This window comes from Syngnathoides biaculeatus, chromosome 8 (assembly GCF_019802595.1).
Source record: "Syngnathoides biaculeatus isolate LvHL_M chromosome 8, ASM1980259v1, whole genome shotgun sequence".
Lineage (NCBI taxonomy): Eukaryota > Metazoa > Chordata > Actinopteri > Syngnathiformes > Syngnathidae > Syngnathoides > Syngnathoides biaculeatus.
Window position 1 is genome coordinate 6,470,372 of NC_084647.1, and position 9,546 is coordinate 6,479,917.

Sequence of the window (9,546 nt, forward strand, 5' to 3'; positions counted from 1 at the left end):
AACCACTTGTAACTGTGTCACCACTGCGCTGCTGGATTCCATTTATGAAAAATTCGAGACCGCGATTAAAAAAAAAAAAAGGGGGGGGGGCAACAAGGGACAGTTTGGCTAATTGTAATTAACGTGACGGTGTCAGGAAGGCAGCCCGGCTAACTGCCGCTCTCGTAACGAACGAGTCGAAGAGAAGAGCTCCTCGTTCGCAAGCTCACACGCAGGCCCACTCACCCTTTATGAAGACAAACTACTAGCGTTTCATTTCCGAGATTTTCACACATTTAGTCATGCACGCCGGGTCTCTTCCCAACCCCCCCCCCCCTTCACTCTCAAGTTTCACTTCGGCTCATCTTCATTCCTCTCCTTTCCAGTGCGTGCCTCCATCTTTCTAATTGTTCCTCCGCCTGTTCCCCGCTTTCACTGCAGATCACAATATCATCTGCGAACGTCATAGTCCAAGGAGACTCCAGTCTAACCTCGTCTGTCAGCCTATCCATTACTACCGCAAACAGGAAGGGGCTCAGAGCGGATCCCTGATGCAGTCCCACCTCCACCTTAAATTCTTCTGACGCACCTACGGCGCATCTCACCGCTGTTCTGCTGCTACATGTCCTGTACTATTCTAACAGAGTATTTCTCCGTCACACCCTACTTGCGAATGCAGTATTACAGTTCCTCTCTTGGTACTCTGTCCTAGGCTTTCTCTAGGTCTACAAAGACACCTTCTCTGTACTTTTCCTCGAGCATCCTCAAGGCAAATAATGCATCTGTGATACTCTTTCCTAGGCGTGAAACCATCCTGTCGCTTGCAGATACTAACTTCTGTCCTGAGTCTGGCCTCCACTACTCTTTCCCATAACTTCATCATCTTTATAACACAAAAGCATCCCCAAAGCCTCTACATGTAATTCAGAAAGGACACACTGCAATAACAACAACTGAAATTACAATTCCTGCCATTCGTTAATGTGTGAAGAATGTTGGGTACAGAAATTTTGAAGTTGCATCCAAATGTATCAATTATTTTGTGATCCGATTGCAAATACGAGGTAACGTTTGCGTCTTCAGATTAAGCGAGACATCTTCTAACTACACATTTGAGAGACTTCGTGCCAATGAGTCACTAAGTAAATGCTGCTTGTGCTAAAATATGAAACTGTTAATGCCACGCATGACTCCTTTGGGGTCTCAAGTTTAAAAGGTGTGATAGAACAATTTCTCACCAAAAAAAAGATATAATAAAGATAATTCCACTTGTTCCGTGTTGATTACTTTTAGTCTGTCAGTGTTTATATGTAAGTGCCCGACCAATTATTCAAATTTAAATCACCATAAGCTGTGATATTGTATTTTTCTGATATTTTGATCACCTATGATGAAAATAACAGTGTAGCAGTTGAGGAAATGTTTTGGAGAAAATAACACACGCCTGCCTTTGGATCGATTCCCACTCAGTGCGACTGACTGGCGACCAGTTCAGGGTGCAGTCTTGCCTTTCGCTCGAAGTTAGCTGGGATACGCTCCGGCTTTCCCCCAACCCTTGTGAGGATAACCGGCTTGGATAATGACATGACATAGCCAGACTGTTATCTTTTGGGCGATACGGTGGGGCTGCTGGCAAGCATTGGCCTCACAGTTCTGAGGATCCGGGTTCAATCCCTGTCCCGCCTGTGTGGAGTTTGCATGTTCTCCCCGTGCCTGTGTGGGTGTCCGGTTTCCTCCCACATCCCAAAAACACGCAACATTAATTGGACACTCTAAATTGTCCCTAGGTGTGATCTTGACTGAGACTGTTCGTCTCTATGTGCCCTGCGATTGGCTGGCGACCAGTTCAGGGTGTACCCCGCCTCCTGCCAGTTGACAGCTGGGATAGGCTCTAGCATTCCCGCGATCCTTGTGAGGATAAGCGGCTAAGAAAATGGATGGATGGATGTAATCTTTTGTTGAAGCCTCTCAAGAAGGGAAGAGTTTTGCCACGTGAGCACAATAATGCCCCATATTTTTACACAAACGCACCACCAAGCACATTGCAACAATGTGTTATAAATTATTTTTCTGTCTTTTGTAATCATCCCTTAATTACTTGCCCTTTTCTTCCCCATTATTCATCAAGTTGCTGAAGGACAACCTACACTTGTCTCTTTTTAAAAAAAAAAAAAAAAAAAACAGACACAGTAAGTAAGGCAAAGGGAAATGTATTAAATACTCTAAAGACCAAGTCCCAAAGCCGGGTGGACTCGAACCGCTGACAGCGCGGCAGCAAGATCAGACGAGGTTGGTGCGAGTCCGCCTGACTTGATCGCACCCTGACAATCACTCGATGCAGCCGAGCAAAGCCCTCTTTGCGCCCACTTAGCCGGAAATATTGAATTCGATTCCACGCGCTACGTTCAACTCATCACGCGGCGTCTTCCCCGTTCGCGAGACAAGAACGATAAAGACGCTTGTTGCTGGTGCAACGCTGCGTCCAAGCAACCAGCCGCAATGTGAGAGCGGAGCTCCTTGGAATCCTGCGCACACACACTTCGGTCCCACTTTGGCGCACAACGTGACAGAGTGGAGGCTGCACACGAATACAAACATCCCAAATGTTTACATTACGTCGCCAGGATCGCCTTCACACGACACGCAATCGCCCTTTTCTGCATCCGTTCCGATTTCATCAAGGTGACCATAAAAACTCCGCTCCTCAATTAAGTCTGGCCGGGCTTAGGAGAGCACGACTCCACGTGTATATGGAATTAATTACACTTCCCGTTGCTATTCCTGCAAGAGGTGAAAGTCTTACCTCGCGAGTCGCTCCGCGTGATAATTGGGACGCGATGTTTGCAACCCGCGAAGGGGAAAAAAGATCCGCGGCGGTGACGCTCAGTTGAATGTCAAAGGCAAGCAGCCTTGCCTCATCTTACTGCGACCGCATCCTCCGTTTTCCAGTCACGCACACCTGAGCCTCCTCATCCCCACATCTCCCTGTACACCCGCCCGCTGCTCCCGCAAACACAACACGCCGTTTCGCGCTCGTCAAACGAACGCGACCGCCCGCAAAGTTCTCGGACAACAAAACAGGTGCGCCAAGTTTGAATAATGTCGGGAAAGCTAAGCTAAGCTAAGCTAGGCTAAGAAGTCAATATAAAATGAAAAAAAAAAATCAAGCTTAAAATAAGAAATCAAGATAAGACAAGAAGTGAGGCAAATCGAAAAAGTAAAGCTAAGCTAACAGGTCAAGCTAAGCTAACATCTATTCAGCCTTTACGAAGCCCTACCTTTGTTTCTTAATATATAATTATTACATACTATATTATCATACATAGTAACATATGGCAGTGTGTTTTTCTCATACGCGTGGGTTAGTATCACTAAGAAGTGCCTTAATTTGTCGTCTTTATCAGAATCATCATGTGAATTTAGCAGCATAATGGAACTCTGGCATTTAGGGTTAGGTGACCAAACATTTGCACGAATTCCAGTAGTGTACAATAAGTCTCCTAAAATGTATTTCTTTCATTATTATATATATATATATATATATATATATATATATATATATAATTTTTATATAATTTTTTTTAATTTTAATTTTAATTTTTTTTTTTATATATAATTTTTAGGGGGGGTGGGGTTGAATCGTAAGTGATTTTGGCAAGTTCCAAACACTCCTCTCCTATCTACAGTTTGTGCAAGTGGTTAAAAGATACCAAATCATTTTACATGGTTTGATTGTCCATAATTTATTGAAGAAACATGTCATTTTGATTGTTGTGAATCCATATTGTATTTTGGGAGTACATGATTGAATATTTTCCATGGGTAACTGGAATTCCAACCATCATTATGAAGTCACTTCCCCTTAAAGAAATCCTCTCATCTTGTGATATTTAAGTCAAAGTTTAAAAAGGGGAGAAAAGTTAGATTTTAATGAGTAAATTTCAAGGTTCTTTGGGACCATCCATTATCTGAGCCGCTTATCCTCACAAAGGTCGCAGGAGGACTGGAGCCTATCTTCCAGTAGGGGGCGGGGTAGACCCCGAACTGGTTGATAGCAGGACACATAGAAACAAACAACCATTCGCACTCACGATCACACTTAAGGGCAATTTCGAGTCTTTTATTAATGCATGTCTTTGCGATGTGGGAGTTAAACCCAAGTCCCCAGAGAAAACCCACACACGCATGGGGGAAAAAAAAACTTGCAAACTCCACACAAGCAGGGCTGGGATTTGAACCCCGGTCCTCAAAACTAGGAGGCAGATGCAATCACCAAGCTTCCACTGTGCTGCCTTGCTGGGTCTATTTTCTTGTTGTTGTTATATTTCTGTCACAATACTGCTTTTGTTCTTAAAAAAAAAAAAAAAAGTGTGATTTATTAGATATGTTCCAATCATATCAATCAAACCAATGAATTATCTAATCAATTAATTAATCGATCAAATTAATATGGCTAATTAACTAAAAACATAGCTTTTTATTAATTAGATAATTAGTTGATTAGATGTTGGTTTTATTGACCAGAAATCCCCATATTTATGTATGCATTTTTTTAACATTGTGCAACATAACTTTTTGCAAATTATTTTGCAGAAGCACAAGCTACGTCTCCCGCTTTATATTGACACTAAATTTATGAAACTGAGGGGAAAAATTGGACGTACTTTATATCACAACAACCAGTTCCATCCATCCATTTTCTTTTCCGTTTATCCTCACAAGGGTCGCTGTCAACGGGCAGGTGGCGGACGACACCCCTGAAGTGGTCGGAAGCCAATCGCAGGGCACATCGAGACAAACAGCCGCACTCGCAATCACACCTAGGGGCAATTCAGTGTCCAATTAATGTTGCATATTTTGGGGGATTTGGGAGGAAACCGGACTGCCTGGAGAAAACCCACGCAGGCACGGGGAGAACATGCAAACTCCACACAGGCGGGGCCGGGATCGAACCCTGGGACCTCAGAACTGTGAGGCCTATGCTTTCCAGCTGAGACAGCGTGCCGCCGTACAACAACCAGATAATTTCACATTTTTTACTACTTACTGTACTATACTGTACTTTAATCCACTGTATGACTGTAGAAAAAATAAGTGACGCCGATAGAACCTTCCATATTCAAACTTAGTCCGTTTAAAACTGATTTTAAAGTCTATTCATTGAGGATATTTTAATACATGCATGTCTGTTTTTTTGTTTTGTTTTTTTTTTTTTTGCATGTGAATGTTCCGCAATAAAGGCAAACTTGACTCGCGTGCCTCCGTCCCCCGGATTACGAGAGACGACACTTATATGTGAAAGATCACGATAAAATGACGATAATTTAAGTGTGACGGCAGTCGCCGCCGACCTACACGTGCAAAATGAACACGTACTGCATGCGTTTTCATTCCACGCGGTGTTCAAACTCACGCGTTGAGGACGGGGACGGGGAACCAAATTCGAAATATGTCAACTTCAGCGACGCATGTGACAGATTTTACTCCAAGATCGCATTCCAATGAATATTATGTTGAAGAAATGAAGAAGCATACCTCTGCTTGCAGGACAGGTGTGCCGACTCGGAGAAGACCAACGTGGCTCGTGCGTACGTGATGGCGTCGCTGCTCGCTGTGGTTAATCTACTTTTTCACTATGGTAACAAATGAACCCCCTTCTCTCTCTCTCTCTCTCTCTCCCTCTCTCTCTCAATGCACCAATGAGGAGGCTCCAATCACATCCGAGGCCACCCAACCTCTCCTACTCTCTCTCACACACATACACACACACACACCTACCTCCACCATACCATCTGGAGATGGATACTGATAAAGCGCGAGAGGGAAGCACGAGGGAGCGACGGGGAAGGGGTAATGTGGGATAGAAGGGATTTCGGAGCTTGGCTATGACAAGGCTCGGATTAATTTGCCGGCCAAATGCGTTTGAGATTAGCGGACCATTAAAAAGAGCGTCGACATCCCGCACGGGCGCGCACACACGAGCAGACCCGGGCGTTGAGAAGTGGGCGATCGCCTTGCTAATTCTGACCTCGAGCTCTTGTTCCCTGCCACTTTTCAGCCTTTTATCTCGATTTGACAAGCGACAAATAGGCTGCGATGAAAGCCATACGAGCGCAATCACGTAAACAACAACATTGCAGTTGTTTCAATGGAGGAATACAGTTTCGACATTTAGCGCATTTTGATGATGGATAGAAGGACTGAAAGTGGGACTCAAACTGTCAAACATTCGCCCCCTCCCTCGCTGATCAGAGTTCACAAAGGTCCGATTCTCAGATATACCTGCAAGGTGATACATGGTTGTGCGCTATCATTTTTTCGCCTCAAACTAGTTCATAAACGGTCAGACCAGCAATCACGAATGCTAAACCTGTCCAGTATTTTACGATTATATAACAGTTAATTCCGGCCAAGTCATTTGATTGGACAACATTAATTCCACGAGTGATGAAATGTACAGTACAACAGCGTCGGGACTTTTAGCGTTAATTTGGCCTTCATCCGTGGTCAGCGGTTACCCATCCGTCCCTTTTCCGAGCCACATTCTGCCACAGAGATGTCGCGGCCTTCAACATCTTTCATCAGACGTGATTTCTCCATTTATAGATGGAATTCCGTCTTTTTAAATTGCATAGATGAAAAATACGTCTGTATTTCCCATTTTTCTGCAATATTCCAACCAGAATCCACACTTGTTCATTTTCCGGTCCTGACTGTTGCAAGCGAGGCAGAAAATGTGATCGGTTGAATATGGAATAGGCAGGTAGTGGGGCTCGTTTGCAAGTGAACACGATGGCGGTGCTCGAGAGGAAAGACCCTGCGTGAGTGAAAGAACTTGATAGATATGTCAAAAATAAGTTTCGGTGAGGTGTGCCGTTGGTGTGTCAGAAGAATTCAAGGTGGAGGTGGGACTGCATCAGGGATCCGCGCTGAGCCCCTTCCTGTTTGCGGGAGTAATGGATGGACTGACGGATGAGGTGAGAATGGAATCCCCTTGGACTATGATATTCGCAGATGATATTGTGATCTGCAGTGAAAGCAGGGAGCAGGCGGAGGAACAATTAGAAAGATGGAGGCACGCACTGGAAAGGAGAGGAACGAAGATTAGCTGTTGACTAAAACGGAATATATGTGCATGAAAGTGAGGGGCGCAGGGGGAAGAGTGAAGCTCCAGGGTGGACGACTTCAAATACTTGGGCTCAACAATCCAGAGCGATGGTGAGTGTGGTAAGGAAGTGAAGAAACGGGTCCAAGCAGGTTGGAACTGCTGCCAGGAAGGTGTCTGGTGTTCTATGTGACAGAAGAGTCTCCGCTAGGATGAAGGGCAAAGTTTATAAAACGGTGGTGAGGCCGGCCATGATGTACGGATTAGAGACGGTGGCGCTGAAGAGACAACAGGAAGCAGAACTGGAGGTGGCAGAAATGACGACGTTGAGGTTCTCGCTCGGAGTGAAGAGGTTGGATAGGATTAGAAACGAGCTCATTAGTGGGATAGCCAAAGTTGGATGTTTTGGAGACAAGGTTAGAGAGAGCAGACTTCGATTGTCTGGACATGTTCAGAGGCGAGAGAGTGAGTAAATTGGGAGGCGGACGGTACGGATGGAGCTACCATGGAAGAGAGCGAGAGGAAGACCAAAGAAAAGGTTGATGGAAGTTGTGAGGGAGGACAAGAGGACTGTGGGTGTTAGAGAAGAAGATGCACGAGATAGGCTTAGATGGAAAAAGATGACACACTTTGGCGACCCCTGACGGGACAAGTTGAAAGACAAAGAAGAAGTCAAAAACGAGTTTTGACGGGATTACACGGAACGAGAAATCGTCTATACCGTTGGAAAGAAGGGAGCTGCCACTCTGCTAAGCGACTTCCTTCGTAAAAATCGATCGACCTGGTCAGGCATTGTGCACGTGGGGTCAGGATACTATTGACTATGGATCAGGAGGTTTCAAGGCGAAACGACAACAAAAACACGTCAAACAACTGGAAGCGACGAAAACAAACTTTTCCATAGCTGGTACATTAAAGTGTCAACTCAAGGCCATCAAGCAACCCCAGTTGCACACGGGGTCATCATAACGAGGTGAGAGTTCAGAAGCAATTACTTGTAAAAATGTCTGTATTATTTACTGATAACAACACATGATGTTAATAATTGTTGTCAAATTCATGCGTTTCACTCATTTGCAAAAACAAGAAATTAAAACGTTGTTGAGTGGATACGATATACACGTTATGAAAGCGCGATGGACGAAATCTGAATTCAATTTAGTAGTTTGTTGAATTTGTATTTGAATTTGTCATTTTTTGGGGTAAAGGTAAGCACCTAAATAATGAACAATCATATTGTGTACATTTTGAAAACAGAATAGCCTTTGTACTATGCATGTACTAGATATATTTCATAATACATTTGTAAAACTTACACGTTAAAATAGGTGATCATCCTTTGATCATGCTCGCAGCCCCCAGACCGCCGGCCGGCTATTTTTTCATTCAGCCAAATCACACGTCTGTTTCATACAAAATTGAAAAAAATTTATCTTCAATTCGGCACTTTCAACACGAATCACAGTTCATTTAATCGCAATCACGGTTAATCATCCATTTTTTTTTTTTTTTTGGTCGCTTGCCAGATGTTTTTGGAAGAAAAACAAAACACCAAGGACAAATATCAGTTCCCCCCCCCCCCCCATACCTGATTGAAGTTCAGTCTGTCGTCACGTCACATCTCGTCTTTGTTTTTCATATTTGATCCGCTCAAAAGCCGCAATGATCTGGAGGGTCCCATTTCCCTAGCAACCACCGGCTCGGAGAGTTTAAAAAATAAACAAGATCAGCTAATAGGTAATCAATCATCTCTACTTGTGCCACTCTCACATACAGTATAGTACATAGACAAGAATGATGCACACTTAAAGAATCTGGATCAATAATTGGATTATTGTTAATCAACTGGTGACTAAACAGTAGTGTCGTGCAGCAAGTGCTGGTCCCGCGGGAACTGGATTAAGATGTACGACAGATGAAGGTTACCAAGTTACTATAATAAATCCATAATATATTGCGCCGCGTGATGCACGGCAATATTTTTAATGCACTGCGCTTACGGGATTTGAACCTTCAGAGCACTCAGACGCCAAACAGATGACGAATCGTGCGACGCTTTGCGAGTAGTGCATGTGGCACTGCAGAAAAATGGATGCATCCAATACCGGGGACACATTTAACCTCTGACCTTTCCAAAATTCTATTCAATTACAGATGTGGGGGTGTGTTACTTAAAAAACTCAACCAGATTAGATTTACCTATTATTATTATTACCTATTACTATTTTTTAAAAAATTAGAACTTCCTGATAATATTTTGGCGGCACGGAGGAGCAGCTCGTAATGCGTTGGCCTCACACAGTTCTGAGGACACGGGTTCGATCCCGGCCCCGCCTGTGCGGCGTTTGTATGTTCTCCCCGTGCCTGAGTGGGTTTTCTCCGAGTGTGCAAGATTAATCGGACACTTTAAATTGCCCCAAGGTGTGATTATGAGTGCGGCTGTTTGTCTCCATGTGCCCTGC

At 44.1% G+C, this 9,546-nt stretch overlaps 2 protein-coding genes across 7 annotated transcripts in view; one reads left to right on the forward strand and one right to left on the reverse strand.

The window, feature by feature from the left end:
• The window catches only part of grm5b (glutamate receptor, metabotropic 5b), a 68,549-nt gene that overhangs the window by 49,116 nt on the left and 9,887 nt on the right, over nucleotides 1–9,546 (reverse strand). The gene's annotated exons all lie outside the window — the stretch shown is intronic.
• Nucleotides 2,596–9,546, forward strand: part of tyr (tyrosinase) — a 22,229-nt gene continuing 15,278 nt past the window's right edge. For 4 of the 6 annotated variants that reach the window (XM_061826992.1, XM_061826994.1, XM_061826993.1 and 1 more), the window contains exons 1-2: nucleotides 2,765–3,060; nucleotides 5,527–5,617. The gene's annotated coding sequence lies outside the window, so the exon portion shown is untranslated. Of the gene's footprint in view, nucleotides 2,662–2,764; nucleotides 3,061–5,526; nucleotides 5,618–9,546 lie in introns of those variants that run through there. The other 2 variants (XM_061826997.1, XM_061826998.1) reach the window with 2 other exon arrangements.